The sequence below is a fragment of the Anabrus simplex genome, chromosome 2, assembly GCF_040414725.1.
Source record: "Anabrus simplex isolate iqAnaSimp1 chromosome 2, ASM4041472v1, whole genome shotgun sequence".
Taxonomy (NCBI): Eukaryota; Metazoa; Arthropoda; class Insecta; order Orthoptera; family Tettigoniidae; genus Anabrus; species Anabrus simplex.
Window position 1 is genome coordinate 732,531,259 of NC_090266.1, and position 24,307 is coordinate 732,555,565.

Below are 24,307 nucleotides of genomic sequence, written 5' to 3' on the forward strand. Positions count from 1 at the left end.
CCAGCATTTGCCTGGAGGAGAAGTGGGAAACCTCAAGCGTAATTTCCCGACATAACTGTCCTCCCTATTGCACCCATAAGCGAATGTGCATAATAGATGCATGAATTAAATGTTTAATAATTCGCATATGGGAATACTGCAGAAGGCTGGGAAAAGCTTGCAGTCTCACAAAGCAACATTCAGGCGCTGTTCAGACTGAAAATATATCCACAGAATACGTCTTAAGGCACGAACAGGAAGTAGCTAGCCTGAGTGGTAAGTCCAATTATGTTTATGATGCCGACGAGAGGTGGAAACTTTCTATCCAGTTCCCACGTGAATCCGCACATCGGAATGTGCCCTACCTAGAAGTGCAACAGAGAAACGAATAATGCCCGTCATCCCTTGGCAGAAAGTGGAAGAATCCAAGCTACTAAGAGCGCGAACGTCTCAGCCAATCACAAAATTGCAAATTTCAATGTCTAGTTATAGCGGGAATCTACAGCTAGTATTTCGCGATTTGGTGCCCGAAGTAGCTGTGAAAGATTGTGTCCTGACTTCCAAACAATATTTGAGGATTTATCAGTGCAAATGTGTGGTTAATCAGTGGTTAAATAAGAAATTTTCAATTTTACATGGAAGAGTGGTATCGCCCAGGAAATGAACAGTCATGTCGGGAAGGTGCCATACTCTTGCAGAAAATAGAGCCAGTGACGCGCGCTATCGTATAAATTAACCTGTGATCGTTTCTCATAACGCAATGTAACACGTAAATCGGACCAAAATTAGGAATGTTTAGGACACATTTCCTAAAATTCTAACCTACCGACGTATGATAAATCGGTCCCAAGTGCAGGATTATTACGCCACATCCCTTCCACAGAACTATTTTCGAAGTGGGGGGAGGACAGTTTACAAAACCAACGACACCAGTGTGGTGAACCTCAGTCTTGTAAGAAATCTCAGTCTCGTAAAAATTCTCAATCTTGTACAGTTGTTGGCATCCGAGTGAGTAATGTATTTACTTGTGTGAGTAATATCTTAGCCGAAATGAACACTTTGACAAACTTTTATTCAACTTTAGTTTATGCAGAGATAATCAGGCAATTAAATTAACGAATGACAATGGTAGTTATATTCTCAACACTTGCCTTGAATGAACTTATAACATGCTAGGACCGAGATGAACAATGAATCTTTTCGTAACACGTAGCTGCATAACATTTTCCCTAGTTCACGTGTAGCTTGTATATTTTGTGGAAAAGTCATATTTTGGAGGACGATTATTATAAAATTCTCCACATATCATCGGGAACATTACATTTAACTTTTTCCACACTCTCATAGAACTATTATTGCAAGTGAGATATTTGGGAGCAGAATTAGTCAAGCCAGTTACAGGGTGAAGGACTTTGTTTTCGCTAGTGGAATGCTGCGACACTAAGACCTTGAGTCCAGTGTTATGGTCAGAGAAGGTGAATAACCAATAATCCTTTACACAAACAAACTGAGAGGGGTGAGAGAGACGACAGTAGGAGGCTAGGCAGGTAGCGGAGTCCAGACTTTCAACTTCACGTCAGGTGCTCAATGCAGTGTCATTGAATAATCTTCATAGGAGTGTTAAAATGCGAGTGCTAATATAAATATGGTCGTGTGCAACGCTATCGTAAAAATGCATCAAGTTTTTGCGTGTGACATCTCGGATAACAACATCAACTTGAAGATGGAGTACTAAATTCATCATGACGGGGGCCGGAGGGTGATCTGACCTGCCTCCAGCACAAATAAGGTAAATGAGCAGAATATAAATATGTAAATATGTAGGACTATGAACAATCGATGATCAAAAGTGTAGTTTAGAATTTTAGATAGGATTGTAAATAATTCACGTGTAGAATGATATTAATTGTAGTTTGATATCATTTTCATTTTTGAGTTAAACGTGAGACTACGACAATTATATTTGGCGATTCGGAATATAAATGCCATAGTGTCACAATAATTGTAATTATAAAAATCATGATCGTAATAATAATAATAATAATAATAATAATAAATAAGTGTTAGCGAGTGTTATTTGCGTAGTTTCCTTAAGTAAATGTTTTTCATATTATTTCTGGATCATTTTGAAGTAAGTCATTTTGACATATGAGAATCCTATTTTACTAAGAAATTTACATACAGTGTAGTGCAGATTTGAAAGTGATTATAATAACAATAATAACTATAGTAATGAGTGTTATTTTGCTGACGTTTTGATTTTGTAGATGCCGCAATGTTAGTTTAAATGTTTACTTTTGCTATTAGCGCATCCAGTTTATTATTTCATGTTATGTAATCTGTATTCAGATGACCGTTTCCGGTAGCTCTCATACTTTGTATTTCGCGACGATATGGTTGATACGCAAAAGTTCATTTCTTTATGTAAACGTGGTTACACATTTCGATAGCCGTGTTTTTGAGAGGCAATCTCGTTATTTCAGTTAAATAATTAGTGACAGGAAACCATTGATAAGTTAGCTCTGATACTTCATAATATGTGAAACGGTAGATGATCAAAATAACGAGCAAAGTAATAGTAATATCCCTGATGATCTGCGTTGAAAATGGAAAAATGTGATATTTGGACCATGTCATGAATAATGTCGTAAAAATGGATATGTGTACGACACAGTTATTTCGCCCGCCTGATACGAGCAAGGCCGTACTTTGAGTTACTACGTCGAGAATATTGATGAATGAATAGAATTGAGAGATGAATAATTTAACCGAAAGTGTTTAATATGCGACGACATGTGTGATGGTTGTAGGTGGAAAGCCTGTATTGTTTCAAATGGTTTCCAGGGAAAATAGATGCTCGGAAAACATGCAAGTTAGAGTCCGAGGTGAATTGTGAACAGAGCGACCGATCAATGTGTGTTTCGACAGTCATGTATAATCATTGATGACATGTAATACCAATAATTATTGTCCGTAGAGGTTGAATAGTGTCATGTCCAGACATTTTTCGTCTGAGGATTAGAAGATTGCCACCAAATTCACATAATTTTGCTACATGAATCAGGGTAATATTTTATACTTCGATATTGCGCATTTTATTTTTAAATTTTATTAGGCAGCGATTTTTGGGATCTGGATTTTTGTTATAATATCCTTTCTTTGCATATATTTTGTCACCGTATTATTTTAAAATCTGATGATACGTGAATAGTGTTTGTATTTAATTTATGTAAATAAAATAGGTGTAGTCAGGTTATTTTAATTTCATTATTTCTTGGGAGCAGTGTTTCTCCATTGATATGTTCATTTATGTAAATAAGATTTCTTGTGTTAGGGTAATAGATCATCGATTAGTTCATAGTCAAAACTATAGTAGTGGTATGCTCACACCAGAAGACAGTTAGTATTCACCAAGCCTTAGAAATCCACTACATTTCAGTTAGGCAAATGAAGCGATCTTTAATAAGCAGTTGTATCACAAATGCCGCAAATGAGTTACATAAATAAGATGGGATCTGCCTTCATCTAGAGTTGTTACCACACAAATATGCATTCGCAATGAAAATGCAGGCAGTGGCAAACTAGGTAAAGTTAACGTTGTAAAGGGATCGCTTTCATTTGAGATGTAAACTTGAGGCACTTGGCCTAACTAATTTAAGTATTTTAAGCGTCCAGACTATCACAGTTAAATAAGTAAGGTTTAACTAATTAAATGAGTGATAGTAGCACTCAGGTTTTTGGTTCAATAAATTTTCTTGTTTTCAGCCACGAGTAGTTTAAGTATGTGGCAAAGGTTACATAACGGATAAAGTACCATGTTCATGGGTGTTTTGTTTTTCTCTCTCTCTTTTTTTATTGTTACACATGGCTAGTGTATTCTATTATTATTTTAGAGTTGGGTGTTTCCCAACTGAATTTGAATATGGGTTAAATATTTGATAGACACCTCAAAGTGAACGTCAATTTGATGATTTAACAAATTAACTAATTAATTACTCATATTCATTTTGAGAGGACATTTTCCAAGGTATTGCAAATCATTTATTCAAATGAGGCTGTACTTTTGACCAGTGTTTTGAATGTAGTCACGTCATCGTCATGGATACAGTGGTTCGATGTAATCCAGAATATTTAAATCTAATCGACCTTCAGTCGAAATTTATTAAGGCAGATAATTAACTTATTGTAATGCAGATCTTTTAATTGTTTTAAACTTTAATTTAATTTCATATTATTTTATTTTACACCATTTTACTTTCACTTTACACTTTGCAAATTTTGTTAAGTAAATCATTTTATTTATTCAAATTTTAATTCAGTCTTTGGGTACCGTCATTTAATAGTATAGTTTACCCCATCTTTCATTTCCTCACCCCCGATCGACGTGTGGCCCATCAACCCGAGGGATCCAAGAACGCACAACGTCTGAGGAGAAGAGTCTACATGAGGCGGTAGGTATTTTTAAAATGTCATTATTTGCAGGAGCAGCCGGCGCACATATCAAGAAAGAAGACCACCGCATTGGGTGCCTTTAAAAGGGCACACTATATGTTCGTTTGTTCGAGACACCAACAGGAAGATTTTCTTTTACATTTATAAGATTTTCAAAAATATGCCTGCCACCTGACACCCTGATTCCCTGGGATCTACTATGAGTTCACCTGATTGACCTAAAACACTATTCACTTCCTTTATCTCTCCCTTTCTAAGATACCAATGAAGTCGATTGGAATTAAAATGCATTTGTAATACAATCATATTAGGTTACTAATCTTGTTTGTGAATCTGCATATGGAAACAGGATTATAATATATTTCAGACAAACGTCGTTATTCTTACAAAAGTCCGCCTGTGTGGTGTAGTGGTTAGTGCGATTAGCTGCCACCTCTGGAGGCCCGGGTTTGATTCCCGGCTCTGCCCCGAAATTTGAAAAGTTGTAAGAGGACTGGAACGGGGTCCACTCAGGATCGGGAGGTCAATTGAGTAGAGGGAAGGCAATTGCTGAGATGGTACGTAACTTAAAGCCACGGCCGTTTCCTTCCTCCTTGTCTATCGCTTCCAATCTCCCCCCCACCCCCACCAACAAAGCTCGGGCAAGTTGGCCGTGCGCGTAGAGGCGCGCGGCTGTGAGCTTGCATCCGGGAGATAGTAGGTTCGAATCCCACTATCGGCAGCCCTGAAAATGGTTTTCCGTGGTTTCCCATTTTCACACCAGGCAAATGCTGGGGCTGTACCTTAATTAAGGCCACGGCCGCTTCCTTCCAACTCCTAGGCCTTTCCTATCCCATCGTCGCCATAAGACCTATCTGTGTCGGTGCGACGTAAAGCCAATAGCAAAAAAAAAATATCCCCAAACAAATGTCGCAAGTTCCAAGACACTGCCCTTGAGGTGATAGAGGTGGGATCCCTCGCTAAGTCCGTAGGAGAAACCAACCATGGACGGTAAAATGACGAAGAAGGGAAGACAAATACCACACGTTTTTAATTTATCTCCGTAAAGGCCACAAAGAGCTTTGGAGGGGTGGAAGGTAAATGATTCCACTATCAGTAACCTCGACAATTGGTGTGGTAGAGTAGTTAGCAGTACGCCCGGCCACCATTGCTCCCAGTAATTAACCTGGTGCTCATTTTTGATGCACCTCCGGAAGTTGAAATCTAGTTTCCTAAATATTTCGACTGCCTGACGGGGAATCGAACCCATGTCCTTCTGGATGAACCGACCACGCCTTTGCCGCCTCGGCCAGGAAGGCCCTCAACACACATAAGGACATAACGATATGATCCACAGACATGACTAAGTCTCTGATTTTGTTCTTCGCACATGCAGTGTAAATGACATGATCTAAAGGGTTCGCAAGCGAAACATTCACATCCGAAACATTCACATCCCTAATCTTAACCAACACATGATTTTCACATTTACTTGTTATAAGAGCTATATATGTAAACAATCTGGACATCTAATCTTCTTAGAGACTGCTTTTACAACAATTTTTATATTAAAAATAATAATAATGCTATTTGCTTTACGTCCCACTAACTACTTTTTTGGTCTTCGGAGACGCCGAGGTGTTAGACAAACGTTCAGCTTTGAGTACGAGGCACGCTGGAAGCACATAATACGTCACCTAAAGGTTGTGAACAATATGTTGCTTGCGACTGTTTCATTTACACAAAACACTATTCGGTTCCTTTTCCCCCTCCATTTCTAGCTTTGCTTCTTTGATTCAACAAATGTTTGTTTCGTTGTATTTTATGTCTGCATCACTCCCTGCTTTTTTAGCCATTTCACATGTACTTTCTTTATACGTTTACAAGCTGCCCTCACTTCATCATTCCACCATTAAAAGAAAACCCCGTATGGCACCCATTCTTTTTCTATATCCTGAGCCTGCGTACTATCTATTGTTTGAAAGTTTTCACTAATCATATCCATATACTTCTGTCTAATGTCCTCGTCCTGGAAGTGTTCTACCCTTATTCGTCAGCAGACAGGTTTACTTTCTCTATCCTAGGCCTAGAGATACTTAGGTCACAACATATCAGATAGTCGTCTGTATCATCGAAAAATCCCCGGAACACCGGCATATTCCTAACAGATTTTCTGAATTAAGAATCTGTTATGTTATAGTCTATTACGGATCTGGTGCCCCTCCCCTCCCATGTGTAACGGTGAATCGTCTTATGCTTGACGAATATATTCGTAGCTGCTACTCCCATACTAGCACAGAAGTCCAGTAAAGGCTTTCCATTCTAATTACCTTCGATATCTTCCCCACATTTTCCCATCACCTTCTTATATCCTTCAGTTGTACATTCAACTCTCGTATTAAAATCGCCCATTAGCACTAACCTATCCCTGCTGTTGACCCTGACTACGATGTCAGTCAGTGCTTCATGAAACCTGTCGAATTCATCCTCATCTGCTCTCGCCTTACGTGTCTAACAGAAACTGTGTTACGTGGAATAGTATTCTTGATGAACAGTCCTACCGCACACTCTACCCTTCCCTTTACAACACTTGTTAAGAACACTTTATAATCTTCTCTCTCTTCCTCGTTATCTCCCCTTACCCAAATGTCATAAAACTCCTGAAATGAAATGTCGTATGGCTTTTAGTGCCGGGATATCCCAGGATGGGTTCGGCTCGCCACTTGCAGGTCTTTCTATTTCACTCCCGTAGGCGACCTGCGGGTCGTGATGAGGATGAAATGATGATGAAGACAACACATACACCCAGCCCCCGTGCCATTGGAATTAACCAGTTAAGGTTAAAATCCCCGACCCAGCCGGGAATCGAACCCGGGACCCTCTGAACCGAAGGCCAGTACGCTGACCGTTCAGCCAACGAGTCGGACATAAAACTCCTAACACACCGAGACGCATCCTCTTTGCTGACTCAGCCAGTTCTACTTTATTTCATAAGTCTAATTTATATTAATCGATCCCCATCGAATTCCAATTCTTTCGCGGAGTTGTTCCCAAGGAGTCCCTCGCCTGTCAAGTAGAAGTGGGACTCCGTTACTCCCGTAGGTCCGAGGCTTGCTTAAAACGTTCTGTGCTCTGTAAATTCTGTGAAGCAGTACGCTACCCCACTTACACTTCCTAAAACCAAACCCCATGGCACTACACCCCTTGAAGGGCATTGGCCTACCAAGCGACCGCTGCTCATCCCGAAGGCCTGCAGATTACGAGGTGACGCGTGGTCAGCACAAAGAACCCTCCCGGCCGTTATTCTTGACTTTCTAGACCGGGACCTCTATCTCACCGTCAGATAGCTCCTCAATTCTAATTACGTAGGCTGAGTGGACTTCGAACCAGCCCTCAGGTCCAGGTAAAAAAATCCATGACCTGGGCGGGAATCGAACCCGGGGCCTCCGGGTAAGACGCAAGCATGATACCCCTACACCACGGGGCCGGCACACTTCCTAAACACAGTTATATAACTATTTCCAGAAATACAGAAGAAGATTCCTAATGTGTCACAACACTTGATTTATAACTGCTCGGTTCTTCAGCCTGCTTAAACTAACTTTGAGTAATAAAATTATAAACTACCTGAAAAAGAAAAGATATGGTAACAGCACTATGACTGAAAGAGAAACAAATTAATTAATTTTTAAATTAAATTAAAATTATACATTTATTACTTACTCCTTTTAAAATTTGCTTTACGTCGCACCGACACAGGTAGGTCTCATGGCGACGATGGGATAGGAAAGGCCTAGGAGTGGGAAGGAAGCGGCCGTGGCCTTAATTTAGGTACAACCCCAGCATTTGCCCGGTGTGAAAATGGGAAACCACGGAAAACCATCTTCAGGGCTGCCGACAGTGGGGTTCGAACCCACTATCTCCCGGATGCAAGCTCAAAGCTACGTGCCCCTAACCGCATGGCCAACTCACCCGGTAAATGTATTACTCGAAATTTGTTTAGGCAGTTTGAAGGGTACACGGGAAAAAGGGGGAATGTCATATCTTCTACAGACTGAGATAGTTAAATTTGAAAGTTTCAACCTTTAATACTGTCTACAATAATACATGTACATCATCATCATCATCATCTGTTTACCCTCCAGGTTCGGGTTTCCCTCGGACTTAGCGAGGGATCCCACCTCTACCGCCGCAAGGTCAGTGTCCTGGAGCTTCAGACTCTTGGTCGGGGGATACAACTGGGGAGTATGACCAGTACCTCGCCCAGGCGGCATCACCTGCTATGCTGAACAGGGGCCTTGTGGAGGGATGGGAAGATTGGAAGGGATAGGCAAGGAAGAGGGAAGGAAGCGGCCGTGGCCTTAAGTTAGGTAGCATCCCGGCATTCGCCTGGAGGAGAAGTGGGAAACCACGGAAAACCACTTCCATCATGGCTGAGGTGGGAATCGAACCCACCTCTACTCAGTTGACCTCCCGAGGCTGAGTGGACCCCGTTCCAGCCCTCGTACCACTTTTCAAATTTCGTGGCAGAGCCGGGAATCGAACCCGGGCCTCCGGGGGTGGCAGCTAATCACGCTAACACCACAGAGGCGGACATACATGTACATAAAGTATTATATTATGTAACGTTAGCCTAATGTTTGTTATTGTAAATAGATAATAATGAAAATAGTCCGCCTCTGTGGTGTAGTGGTTAGCGTGATTAGCTGCCACCCCCGGAGGCCCGGGTTCGATTCCCGGCTCTGCCACGAAAATTTGAAAAGTGGTACGAGGGCTGGAACGGGGTCCACTCAGCCTCGGGAGGTCAACTGAGTAGCGGTGGGTTCGATTCCCACCTCAGCCATCCTCGAAGTGGTTTTCCGTGGTTTCCCACTTCTCCTCCAGGCGAATGCCGTGATGGTACCTAACTTAAGGCCACGGCCGCTTCCTTCCCTCTTCCTTGTCTATCCCTTCCAATCTTCCCATCCCTCCACAAGGCCCCTGTTCAGCATAGCAGGTGAGGCTGCCTGGGCGAGGTACTGGTCATTCTCCCCAGTTGTATCCCCGACCAAGGGTCTGAAGCTCCAGGACACTGCCCTTGAGGCGGTAGAGGTGGGATCCCTCGCTGAGTCCGAGGGACAAGCCGAACCTGGAGGGTAAACAGATGATGATGATGATGATGATGATGATGAAAATATGTAATTAAGTTTTATAATTGAAAAAAATGGAAAATGATGTAAATACATATTTGTCACGAAAATAAAGGGGAATGTCAGTCTTATGAACACATTATCACGGAAATAAAGGGGAATGTCACTTTTAACAAAACCTAACAAATAACCTGTCAATTAACAGTGAGGAAGTGTAACAATGAATGATCTTCCCTCTGGTCCACAAAATGATCTAAGGACGGGCAGATCAGACAATTTGGCTGTAGAGATTGGATGTAAACCTGAAATAGAAATCAATTACATATTTAAAATCTCAATCTTGCCAGCATGTTTTGGAATTTAGAGCAACTTCATGTACACTAACTCTTGCACTTACGTTCATAAGATGCCTCTGGAAGAACAAACTCACTAACTGGTGTTTCTGGGAAGTGTGGAGTTGATTTTGGAGCATTTACAACAGGTCGTTCCCAATGGCCATTGTAACTGTCTCTGTATTTCATGAATCGTGGATGCTGAATGGAGATGACAAGTTCCCTGATAGGTCTTGTTTTAAAAGGGCAAACTCTTCTGTTCAAGGGAATAAAAAACTTGGTCCACAGACGAATCATTGGTTGATCAACTTCGATTACATGGAAAGGGAAGGGCTTATTTATGGCACTTCTAAAATGATGCGCCCAGTCTTCTGCGTTTCAGCTGCAAATTTCTGATTAATTTGTGCCATGTTTCTATCGCACACTAAGTACGAGAGCCCACGAATTGGAAACACTATTTTCACAGACTCGAGGCGTTTGGCATGATGTACTATAAAGTGGAGAAATCTGAAAACAGTCCAGTTCTTGTTCTGTCCACATGCAGAATCACAGAAGATTGGCAAGTGTTTTCTATCTCGTCCCCAAGTTCACAAAATATAAAATGATGTAACACAGAACACACTTCATCTGCTGCTTTATGTGCAACTGTCTCTGGGTATGTATAGAATACCGAGTGTCCACTATACAAAACATGTATATTAAAGGAGAACAGTGACAGCTGTCTACGGTAATCACGTCGTTAGTGGATAAATTAGGTATGCATAAATTCTTGTAGAAATCCATCGCTATTGCCACATACCAAACTGACATCCCCCCTTTGTTTCTTGTTATGTGGTGACATTCCCCTTTCATCAATTGTACATGTATTCTTAAACTTGTTATATTTCCGCGACAATTCCCTTTACGTGGTTGTACATTGTCTTAAACTATTCTCCTGACCATAAAGTATATATGGGTAGTGTTAATTCATTTTTGTTTTACATTGACATTCCCCTTTTTGCCCGTGTACCCTTCATTTATAAACTAACTGAGTCGAAACTGAAAAGCGATGCCTTCAGATATTTCGAATCACATCATTTGTACAAAATATCCTTTCTTTTATTGTTGAGGTTATTAGAGCCGAAAATGGACAAAAAGCTGGCATTTTCAGCACATTATATTTGCTACAACTTTATTTATTTTCCACAGAGCGGAACAAAATTAACTAATATCGTCTGATATGCTTTGACCTACCGACCCAATTTAAAATTGCGGACGTTAACATATGCCGAATCATATGCCTTTATCGGGTGAGCTGGCCGTGCGGTCAGAGGCGCGCAGCTGTGAGCTTGCATCCAGGAGATAGTGGGTTCGAACCGCACTGTCAGCAGCCCTGAAGATGATTTTCCGTGATTTACCATTTTCACACCAGACAAATGCTGGGTCTGTACCTTAATTAAGCCACGGCCGCTTCGTTCCCACTCCTAGGTCTTTCCTATCCCATTGTCGCCATAAGGCCTATCTGTGTCGATGCAACGTAAAACAAATTTTAAAAACAATCATATGCTTTTCTATTATAATTTTAGCTCGTTGGAAAGAGTTACTGTATACAAAAGTGGGTGGGTCGGTGAATTCTGAATACACCGTTATTAACCAGGATCTGAACCTAGAAAACCTATTGCAGTGGAAGAGTCTTTAGACAGATAGCAATCTTTTTTGTATAGCCATCACAAAAAGTTGCGTCCATAAGCTACTAATCGGACAACAGACAACACGTAGCTCTGTGGAAACAATTCGTTGGCGGTGAGATGTGCTATTTTAATAATTATTTAGCCATGTCAATCAAACACATCTGACTAAAGAGCTGAAATTCCTCCTAACGTATGGTTGGAGTGGAACAGGATACGGAAACACAAAACCTTCTATTCTCTTAAGTGCCATTCTCTAAGTCACCCGATTCTTCATCCAGAGATTTCCGAACTTGCCTTCGCTAGCTTCTTATCAAGGCGGCCGTGATTCAAATCGTGGTCATAATAATGTTATTTATTTTGCGTTCCACCAACTACTTTTACGGTTTTCGGAAAAGCATAGATGCCGGAATTTTGTCCCACGAGAGATCCAGTAAATCTATCGACACATGGTTGACCACCTTTAAATGCCACCGGGCTAAGCCAGGATCGAACCCGCCAACGTAGATTCAGAAAACTAGCGCTCTTCAGTCTGAGCCCCTCAGCCCGACACTAACTAATAACATAAAAACAAAATCTTTTTCGTACAGGCCATGAAGGCCCAGGGAGGTGTGGAAGTTAAAGGCTTCCACTATCCGTAACCTCGGCTTTTGGTGGGGAAGAGTTGTTAGATCTACGTCCGGACGCCTTTGTTCCAAGAAATTAATCTGGTACTCATTTCAGGTTTTCTAGGTTCAGATCCTGGTTAATAACGGTGTATTCAGAATTCACCGACCCACCCACTTTTGTTTACAATAACTCTTTCCAACGAGTTAAAAATATAATAGAAAAGCATATGATTGATTTTAAAATAACAAAAATGAGTACCATTTGGTGTAATAACATGTCCCACGTATTTTCCAGAAAATGTTATTGAATTAACGAAGAAAGCAATCCCATGCCACATATAGCCCATTGCGACCTTGGTCATATCCCATGGATATATTGGAGTTCCACTATCCTTTGCTTTCTTGATCGGATCCACTAACTCTCATATCAACAGCTCCCCACTTAGATTCACGAGGCTGAGTGAACTCCTTTCCCTGGATTAAAATCCTTGGACTAGCCGGGTATCGAACCCATGGCCTCCAGGTAAGACGGAGGCACGCTACCTCTATACCTCAATCTGGAGCCAGGGGGTGTTGCTGCAATGCTGAGCATATTAACGGCGCAGTAAAGAGTTAATGGTCTACTGCTGTTGCTACTCCGAGTAAAGAAGGGGAGATATCGTGTACTTGAAGTTATGTCGATGCTATGTCTGTACTGCGGCTATGATCACGAAAAAAGAAAGAAAGGGGCGTGGCCGTTGCTAGGTATCATCCCGGCGATCATTTGAAGTTGTCGAACAAGCCAATTTCTAGGAATACCAGGAGAGGAGTTTGGACTAGCCTCTTTTTTCCCAGTAGCAGAAGCCTGGAGCATCCTGTTCCCCTCCGGGCCCGTGGCTCAGGTGAAATGGACTGCACCTGTGAAGCGCTTTGCCCCTCCGACCGCCAGCCCAGAATACTGCCTAGCTGGGGAGCCGCGCCGGGAGAAGCGCGCACATGATGCTAAGCTTAGCATCTCGACGCACTGCAATCATGATCCACGAATACTAATTCGTACATACTTGATTACTCTCTTGTGACAAGTATTAGCCGACATTGCTAGACACACACTTGATCATCAGTAGGCTTCACACCGAGCATGGCTAAAGGAAAAGGTGAGTAGCTGATTGACTACTTTATTGGTCTGTAGCGAAATAGATCGTCGCCATAAGCAAACACTACTCTACCTATACGGGCATTCCGGTGGCCAGACAAACATTATAGGATATATTTCAGAATATAAAACGATTTGATTCTCAGCTTAAAATATTATTCCAAACGTAAGTTATTTTCGATGTTAATACTTTTCCTAATTTCTGAGTTAATTCATACGGGGAGATAATTTCTTTCAAGTGCTATTACTTACATGTCTTTCCTAATTTCTCAGTTAGTTCATATGGGGCGATAATTTCTATTCGGTTTTATTACTTATATGGCGTCCGCCTCCGTAGCGTAAAGGTTAGTGTTATTAGCTGCCGTCCTCGGGGACCCGGGTTCGATTCCCGGTACTGCCAGAAGATTAAGAATGGCAGGAGGGCTGGTATGTGGTTGAAATTGTATATGCAGCTCACATCCATTGGGGGTGTGCCTGAATGGAGCTGCACCACCTCGGGATGAGGACACGAGTTTACTTATTTTTACTTACATGGCCTCCCTAATGTCTCTGTTAGTTCATACGGGGTGAAGTTGTGAGTTAACGGGAAGAGCAGTGACGGCCTCAGGGCAGACTATCATCTCCTCCTTGTCATGAGAGCATGAATCATACACGAAAATGCATTTTTGTTTGTTTATGGCATTAGTTGTTTGATTAGGTCCTAATGTCTTGTGCTAATATTTAAAACTTTTATTCATTAGTAGGCGTTGCGTTTCTCATGAACTTCTTACTATAGGCTACTTCTGGTACGTGACTGAGATTAATGTTCATATTCCTGACCCGGTTGAGTGACTGGAAACATGCTGTGGCTTTTCATTTTTCATTTCCACTTTATTTGTCTGAACACCTGGAAATGTGATCTGTTGACCTCACACTGTTCCTCCAACAAACTAGCGTGTTTTCACGTTTCATTTGTTATTCAGCCTATGCAACTCCTCACACTTCTGAAACTCTACACATGAAATATTTTTTCGTCTGTTTATTTCGTGTAGCATTACGTTCTGGCCAGAAATTACCTCGAATTCCTCAACACTTGTTTCTACACATGGTCACTTCCCTGTTCCTCCTTCCTACTGTCATCTCAAGCACTTGCTATTTGCTGTTACTCATGATAACGTCTGAATATTGGTTTAGTTCTTTAACGACCGAGCTCGATAGCTGCAGTCGCTTAAGTGCGGCCAGTATCCAGTATTCGGGAGATCGTGGGTTCGATCGCCACTGTCGACAGCCCTGAAGATGGTTTTCCGTGGTTTCCCATTTTCACACCAAGCAAATGCTGGGGCTGTACCTTAATTAAGGCCACGGCCGCTTCCTTCCCGCTCCTAGCCTCTTCCTGCCTCATCGTCGCCATATGAGCTATCTGTGTCGGCGCGACGTAAAGCAAACAACAACAAGTTCTTTAACGCGACCATTCAGGTATATCCATTCCTACTTAAGCAATAAATCCTGATCTCCTGCAACCTGGGTTTCGTGAATGTGCCCAAACAAGAGAAACATATTTGAAACCCCTTGCTGATTCAGCTAAAAATAATGTAAAGGAAACGTACATATGTATGTTCAGTACTCAGCCTGAAGCTCCACTATCATCTGTCGAAGATGGCCTCAGCGTCACTGAAGAGGTGTACAAGGGAAATTAAGAACTGAAGTAGTTTTCCATTGCTTTCCTCACCGAGCCGGACCTCTTGAAAAAGTGTAATGATAACTTATTTTCTTTCTCGCTTGTTCTGAAAGTTACTTCGATGTTTCGAACTGCCTACGAGGTGGATAAAAGCCCTACTTTCAGTGCCTCCTACTTCTCTACTGAACTATTATTTAAAAGGAATTAGCTTAATGCAGTAGTTTAGTGTAATTTATGAAAAAAAAAAAGAATAGGAAAATTAAGTGACCATACTTTTTTAATAAAAGTGAAATAAACTTTTCAGATAGAAATGCGACTACATCAACAAAAAGGGACGTTTCTGAGTTATGTTTCATGTCACATCTCTTACGTTACAAGGGTCGAGAAACTCATTTCCGAAGGCTGATGATCTCGATGTTAAGATGTCAGACCCCGTTAAGCAGCCATCAACATAACCTATATCATAATTGAACTTGCGATAATTTTACTACCTTCCCCTGCAAGAATGTATTACCTAGGATAGCTTTTAGTTAGGTTCATCGAAATCACCGAGCAAGTTAGGCGTGCTGTTAGGCAGCCCTGAAAATGGTTTTCCGTGGTTTCCTATTTTCACGCCAGACCAATGCTGGGGCTGTACCTTAATTAAGGCCACGGCCGCTTCCTTCCCACTCCTAGCCCTTTCCTCTCCCATTGTCGCCATAAGACCTATCTGTGTCGGTGCGATGTAAAGCAACTCGTTAAGAAAAAGAAGTTTACTACTGCACGTGTCCGCCTCTGTAGCGTAACGGTTAGTGTTATTAGCTGCCGTCCTCGGGGCCGGATTAGATTTCCGGTACAGCCAGAAATTTAAGAATGGCAGGAGGGCTGGTATGTGGTTGAAATGGCACATGCAGCTCACCTCGACTGGGGGTGTACCTGAAAAGAGCTGCACCACCTCGGGATGAGGACACGAGTTTACTTACTTACTACTGCATGTGCGATTTGTTTGTTGATTTCCGTGCTGATTCCTATGCAGCTGCTTTCTGTCTGTGTCTTTGGTAACTCCTCCCTCGATAACATTGTACTCATTCCACTGGAATGAAGAATATTACTGTTTTTCTGTCTGCAGATCTTGAAAAAACTGGGTCATCACTTGAAAGTTTCAAGATGTGGTGGCGCGTTAGCTTATCATCAAGACCTCACTTGTGTTTACTGCACTTCGCATGAACATATTTCAACACGCTGAATTATGTCCCAAATTTCACTTAATAACTTTCTTCTTGAGGCCACTTGCTCGAAATATTTAACCGGAAGGATGTGGACTCAGTTCCCCGTCAGAAAGTCAAGAGATTTAGTGGCAAGACAGTCACATCCAAAGAGAATCCCCGTCCTGCTATCACGTTGCTTACAGCAGGCATCACAAGCAACCAAGGTCGCATACTTCGCACTCAGCATGGATTTATTTCTCATGATATCGGTTTACGTAGCACCGACTCAGACATGTCTTATGGCGGCAATGGGATAGGGCAGGGCTAGGATTGGAAAAGAAACGTCCGTGGCCTTCATTAAGGTACAGTCCCAGCATTTGCCTGGTGTGAAATGAGAAACCACGCAAAACTATATTCAGGGTTCGAACCCACTGTCTCCCAAAGGCAAGCTCACAGCTACATGACCCAAACCGTGGACTGCGAAAGAGGCGGCTGTGACCTTTTTTAAGATACAGCCCCTGAAATTTCTTGGATTGAAAAAGGGATAACTACGTAAAACTGTCTTCAGGGCTGCCGACTGTGGGATTCGAGCCCACCTCCTCCCGAATGAAAGCTTGTCCTGTACCACATAGACATCTCATTCGGTGACTGTGGATTAGTTTATCGTTTATAAATTAGCCGCGTTGAAGCACTGGATCCCATGATCTCTTGAAGTTAAACAACGTTGAGCACGGTCAGAACTTGGGCAAGTAACCACTTTCCGTTTATTGGTAGAGGAGTGGAAACGAACTGGTCACCCTTCTACAAGTTGATTTCGTCTCATGTTGTCAGTCAGCAAATCCTGGACTTTGCTGTGAGCATTAGACACGTAGCTAACGCCCAAAGCTGGGGAGGCCACGCTTATAATTCATTTTCTTACTTAGATAGGAAAGGTATCACTGAATTGTAGATCATAACTATTCTTGTTTCAGGTCAATTAACCAAGAATTTTAACCTAGACAATACCTCTTGAATTTCAGACAGTTTACGTAAGAAATGGTAAATACCACATTAGTTGTATTTACTTCTACTTTTTCTTTCTTAATCCGTTTTCCCTCCAGGGTTGGTTTTTTCCTAGGACTTAGCGAGGGATCCCACATTTACCGCCTCAAAGTCAGTGTCCTGGAGCGTGAGACTTTGGGTCGGTAAATGGAAATCTCGTTTCTTAACATTTTTCGACTTCCTGACCGGGAATCGAACCCACATCCTGCCGCGTGAACCGAGCACGCCTTTACCATCTCGACCAGGCAGCCCCTCACTAGGCTACTGGGATATTATTATTATAGAAGACATGAAAAGTGTGTATGGACATGAAATGAAATACATTTTCGAATATCCTTGAAGTTATAGACAATCTCTTCCATTCGGGAGATAGTGGGTTCGAACCCCGCTGTCAGCAGCCCTGAAGATGGTCTTCCGTGAATTCCCATTTTCACACCAGGCAATTAATTACTTTTTCTTTTCTGAAGTTCATAACCGGGCGAGTTCGCCGTGCGATTAGGGGCGCGCAGCTGTGAGCTTGCATCGGGGAGATAATTGGTTCGAGCCCTACTGTCGGCAGGCCTGGATATGGTTTTCTGTGGTTTCCTATTTTCATACCAGCCAAATGCTGGGGCTGTACCTTAATTAAGGCCACGGCCGCTTCATCTCCAATCCTAGGCCTTTCCTATCCCATTGTCTCCATAAGACCTCTCTATGTCGGTGCGACGTTAAGCCAATTGTAAAAAAAAAAAGAAAAAAGAAAAAAGAAAAATTGAAGTTGATTCCAAAGAGTTTCAAAGGGTAGCGTGTAGTAACATGAGTAACAGCTTCGTTGTCGTACTTCTTCCTCTTATTGATCTAGCTGTCTTGAATATGAGCATTCATACATAAGTTACAGATAGTTAACTCGTAGTTGGGTAACAGTGCACTACAAGACAGAATGAACTGTAATTTGATTGGATCGAACTCTCCGACTAGGAAAAAAATTGACCATTTCAGCTTGTCTGGTTGTCTCTTCTTTTATTCTAGTTTACTTTACTGCGCACCATTCAAGTTTACTTTCCCATTCTGAAATGTAAGAATCACTAAATCACACACCGACAGACTAACTTAATACCACTATTACTGACTATAGTATAGACCGTTACCAACTTCATAGTCGCATCGGATTACATTGGTGTGAGGGATGCTCAGTCTGCAGCGAATGTATTAAGGTAATTAGCTCATGTCCGCTGACACGAAAATAGTGGCCCTCGGTTTGACCTTCTGGCTGTGTCATGAGATTTTAATTATTCTTCTCGACCTTGTCCTAATTATTGGGGTTGGCAATATGTGTGGATCGATCCTAGTTTTACTGCCGGATGCCCTTCCTTACACCAGTGGAGGGATGTATTCTCCATTGCACGTTTCTGTGATGATTGGTAGTGTGACGTGTTGTGTATAAATGCAGATGTGTATTAAGACGTACACAAAAACCCAGTCCTCAAACTAGAGGAATTACCCAGACTTGGCTAAAATCCCCAGCCTGTCTGAGAATCGAACCCGGGATCCTCTGAGCCGAAGGCCACAGTGCTGACAATTCATCCAAGCGGGTGGGGCGGGGATTTTCATGGTATTTTAATTATAATTGGTTAATTCCCTTGTCTCGGGCAATGGGTGTTTTGTGCCCCCAATATTTTTGTAACTCATACACTACACACAACACTCCATCACAATAACACGCATTTCCCATTCACAAGAGATGCGCCCACCCTCGTCGGAGGGCTTGCCTTACAGGGACCCCATCCGGATGTAACAGTGGCAAGAAAGTATTATTATTGTTTTTGATTCGTTATGCACAAGTAAAGAGCGCGTGCGAACTCATTTAACACAACGTTTCTTCTTGTCTTCCCAAAATCTCTTCATTCTTTCGCTGTGCCTTTTACTGCGTTCTTCCGTCCATCCTGTAGCTTGTCTTCTTGCTTTATCAGCAAATTTGTGTTTGTTTATGAGAGTTCGGAATGTATTTCTGTCTTGCATGATTTCTTCATTTATACCAATTTCCTGAAGATCTTTGTTTATTTCTGCAAGCCAGTTGTTGTGATTTTTTAGAGATACTGCGAGATTTAGTATTTTCTTTGTTAGCCTATTGTCATCCATGCTGATCAGGTGACCATGAAATTTTAATCTTCTTGTTCTAGTGGTGTCTGTGATTTTTTTCTGTTACTTGATAGATTTCCTGTGATTTCCTTTTCATCCAAATGCCATTTTCGCATTTAGGTCCTAGAATTCTCCTGAGAATCTTCCTCTCTTGTTTTTCGATGTTTTTTATTTGTGATCTGCCACCAATTAGTATCAGAGTTTCTGATGCATAAAGGGCTTTTGGTTTGACAACTGTGTTGTAATGTCGTAATTTTGCGTTTTGGGGTATAGATTTTTTGTTTATCTGCTCCAGACAATTTTGTATGCTTTTTGTAATTTTGTAATTCTTTCTTTGTTTGCTTGCTGATTTATCCCGTTTGGTTGTATAATATCACCTAGGTATTTTAATTTATCTACTTGGGAGTTATTCCCATATCTAGTGATTAGAGGATGGTTGTTCAATCCTGATTTTGTACTTTGTCTTTTCACATGAAATTTGCAGACCTGTTCTTGCCGCTATTTCATGAAGTTTTTCTACGGACTGGAGTGCCTCTTGTTTGTTGTTGGAGAGGATTGCCAACTGATCTGCAAAGGCGAGGCAATCGAGGTGAATTTTATTTTTGAGAAGTCTACCAATATTGTTCCCTTTAGTTTCATTTTTCCATTCTCGAACCACTTTTTCCAGAATTAGATTGAATAGTAGTGGTGATAATCTGTCGCCTTGTCTGACCTCTGTTTTAATTTCGAATGGCTCTGAAATTCTACAAAAAATTTAACTTTTGCTGTTGTGCCTGTTAGAGTTTGCTTGATTAATTCCCTTGTTTTTCTGTCGACTTTAAATTCCTCAAGTATGTTGAATATAGTCTGTCGGTCTATTGGATCATAAGATGTTTTTGAAGTCAACAAAGTTAATTATTGTTTGTTTTGTTTTACGAATTTGTAAAATAGTTTTTAGGTTTAGGATTTGTTCTGGGCATGATCTTCCTTTTCGAAACCCCGCCCGATATTCTCCAATGAGGTGGTCGGTTTGTTTTTCTAATCTATTCAGTAGGGCTTTAGAAACAATTTTCTAGACGATTGATAGTAAAGAAATCTCTCTATAATTGTTTATATCTGATGCATCTCCATTCTTGTGCAGTGGATGAATTAGTGCACATTTCCAGTCCTCTGGAATTTTCTCAATATCCCAAATGTTATGATTTTTTGAATTGCGTAAGACATCTTCTCACCACCTGTTTTCGACATTTCAGATATTATCCCATCTTCTTCTAGTGCTGTATTATCTTTCAATTCTTGAATTATTTGCTTGATTTCTTCTAGAGTGGGATGTTCTGAGTCGGGATTTGGTGTAGGTTTCTCAAAGGTTAATTGGTTTTGTGGACTTTCGCAATCCAATAGACTTTTAAAGTAGTCTGCAAGAAGTTTGCTGTTTTCTTTGTTTTTTGTATCTAATGATCCGTCTGGACGTTTGAAGCAAAGAGTGGGAACTTGGTAATTTTGGAGTTCTTCTTTAAAATACTTGTAGTAATTTCTAGAGTTGTTTTTCTGGAAGTCTTGGTCCATTTCCTTCAGACGAGTTTGGTCTTCTTTTAGTTTATCTGCTCTAATAATTGTGGATGTCTCCTTTAGTTCTTTAAGGAATTCTTGTCATTTTATTTCAGATTTATGCGAGTTCCATATCTGCCATGTTCTAATTCTTAGTTCTATTGCTTTGTCACATGTGTCATTCCACCATCTATGTTTCCGTTTTCTAGGCGGTGTGCCAATTTTCTGGGATGCCTTGCATACTATATTTTTTAGATTATCCCAGTCTGAGGCGACATTTGACGGTAAATTTTCAAGGAAAATATCGGAATTTAATTTGAAAAATCTGGGTCAATTTTTGGAGTTATCAGTGTTATCATTTTGGACCTGTTAGGCTGAAAAATCACTTTTACTATGGACAAGTAATGATCTGAATCTATAATTCCTCTTTTGACCTTAACATTCATGACTTCTTTTTGGTTTTGCCTGCTGATGACTACATGATCAATTTGAAATTCGCCTAGATATTGATTGGGGGATCTTCAGGTCATTTTCCTTCTGGGTAGGGCCAAGAAGTGTGTTGATATTAGTTTTAAATTGAAGATTTGGCAGAAGTCTATTAATCTTTCTCCATTTATGTTTGTTCTGTTATGGGCTAGATATAATCCTACTATGCTCTAAAATTTCTTTTCTTTACCAATTTGCGCGTTGAAGTCTCCTAACAGTTTTCTGACACGGTGTTTTGGTATCGTATTTGAAACTTCCTCCAGCAGTTCCCAGAATTTATCTACTTTACGTAGATCTTTCCAATTGTGATTATTTGTGGGAGCATTGGTATTAATTAATGTGTACGTTTTGTTTCCCTATTTCATCGAAAGTTGTGAGATTATTTCAGAAGAAGGAGACGTGAAATCGAGTACGCAATTGGTAAGGCTTTTCTTGACTGCAAAGGCTGTGCTGAACTGCAATGGGGTTTTGGGTAAGGAATTAGCTGCCTTTCCTTTATAAATTCCCCGATTCCATGTGATTTTCGCCTGCATGTCGAGTTTCTTGTATTGCAATAATCTGAATGTCAAATTTGTCCAATATATCTGTTAGTTGTTTTACTTTGTCAGTTTTAAGTACCGGTAATGTGTTGATGTTTAAAGTAGCTATGAAGTGTTTTCGCTTCGGTGGAAGAGATTTGGGAAGCTCGGATTCATTCCCGCATGATGTTCTCGGTCTCCCAGAATCCGATGACCGAGATAAATTAGTACTAGGGCCTGGGGTAATTATTTTGTCAACTGACATTTCCATCTTGCTATCAAGTTGAAGATAGTGGGGAGATCGATCGAAATCGGTTTCAGGGCCTTAGAGGTTGCCTCAAGATGTTTCCTGACTGTTATTTTACGGCTTTAAGCCAACCTTCTTAATTTATCCGGGCTTGGGACCGGCAACAGCAACCACTGAGCTACTCAATCCACCCAGTGGCACCTGCAGGCGGAAGCTATTATTATTATTATTATTATTATTATTATTATTTCTTAATCTGTTTATCCCCCAGGGTTGGTTTTCCTCTCGGACTAAGAGAGGGATCCCACCTCTACCACCTCAAGGGCAGTGTCCTGGAGCGTGAGACGTTTGGGTCGGGGGATACAACTGGATAGAAGGGCCAGTACCACGCCCAGGCGGCCTCACTTGCTATGCTGAACAGGGGCCTTGTGGAGGGACAGGAATCTTGGAAAGTATAGACAAGGAAGAGGGAAGGAAGCGGCCGTGGCCTTAAGTTAGGTACCATCCCGGTATTTGCCTGGATGAGAAGTAGGAAACCACGGGAAAACACTTCCAAGATGGCTGAGGTGGAAATCGAATCCCCCCCCTCCTCTACTCAGTTGACCTCCCGAGGTAGAGTGGACCCTGTTCCAGCCCTCGTACCACTTTTCAAATTTCATGGCAGAGCCAGGAATCGAACCCGGGCCTCCGGGGTTGGCAGCTAATCACGCTAACCACTACACCACAGAGGCTGACTATTATTACTATTATTATTTGTGTCAGTATTACCAGATAAATAGAGCCTCCTTGGCTCAGGCGGCAGCGCGCCAGCCTCTCACTGGTAGATTCCTTGGTTCAAATCTCGGTCACTCCATGTGAGATTTGCGCTGGACAAAGCGGAGGCGGGACAGGTTTTTCTCCAGGTACGCCGGTTTTCCGTGTTATAATTCATTCCAGCAACACTCTCCAATATCATTTCATTTCATTTCATCTGTCAGTCATTAATCATTGCCCCAGAAGAGTGCGACAGGCTTCGGCAGCCGTCAAAATTCCTATCATCACCTCTAGATGGGGCTTCATTCTTTCCATCCCTGACCCGGTCGACTGACTGGAACTAGGCTGTGGATTTTCCTTACCAGATAATATTCTGCAACAGTGTCCGGCTCCATGGCTAAATGGTCAGCGTGCCGGCTGTTGGTCAGAGTGGTCCTGGGTTCGATTCCCGGCAAGGTCGGGAATTTTAACTATCATTGGTTAATTCCCCTGGCACGGGGGCTGGGGTTATGTGTCGTCTTCATCATCATTTCATTCTCATCACGACGCGCAGGTCACCTACAGGTGTCAAATCGAAAGACCTGCACCTGGCGAGCCGAACATGTCCTCGGACTCTCCTAGCACTAAAAGGCATACGCCATTTCATTTAATTTCGGCAACAGTGACAGTACCATAGAGTGTGGTAACGAAAAACTAATTGTTGTTCGAATGACTTCATATTTAGTTTGAACTTAACAATTCGAAAATATCGGCTCCTAAATTCCGCTGCCTCAGGATAATTGCCACCGATATGGACTCACTTTGGACCCAGTATCCGCATACGGGGACAAACGAGTTTTATTAATCTACTGGCTTCGCTCGCGTGGATTTCGTAATTGTTCCTCGGTACTGTACTAAGACATTATCTGAAAATCCCTACTAAAGTATACAAACTCACCGAAAAAATGAATTTCATTTACCCCAGAAACTCTTTGTAAACCACGTTTGGGGCTAAGATGGCCATGCGACATACAACTCTACATGTGAGGAATAGTCTTCCCTCAAGTCGAAAAAATCCCCAGCATGTTTCTTTATTTTTGAAAGAGATTCCAAATACCTGTTTCCAAGTCTGTAACATCTTCAGTTTTGAGATTAAGTATTCCCATAAAAGAAATTCAACCCATTTATCAGTACTTCCCCCACCCCCACCCCCATCTAAGTGGATTTTCCAAAAATAAATACATGTCTCTTTATTTTTAAAGGAGAATCCTGACACCAGTTTTCACGTCTGTAACATCTTCAATTTTTGAGATATAAGTATCCTCACAAAAGGAATTCAACTCCTTCTTCACTTCCTTCCATCCCTCTCCCACCTTAAGTGGGTATTCCTAAAACAGTAAATACGTGATTCTTTATTTTTAATGGAGATTCAAATGAACAACTTTCACATCTGTGACATCTTCAGTTTCTGAGATATAAGTATCCTCATGAACAGAATACAACTCCTTCTTTACTT

General features: G+C 41.5%; 1 long non-coding RNA gene across 1 annotated transcript in view; it reads left to right on the forward strand.

The window, feature by feature from the left end:
- Positions 1 to 13,086: 13,086 nt before the first annotated feature.
- LOC136863078 (uncharacterized) overlaps positions 13,087 to 24,307 on the forward strand; it is an 86,537-nt gene continuing 75,316 nt past the window's right edge. The window contains exon 1 of the long non-coding RNA XR_010859142.2: positions 13,087 to 13,279. This is a non-coding gene — a long non-coding RNA (uncharacterized lncRNA). The remainder of the gene's footprint in view (positions 13,280 to 24,307) is intronic.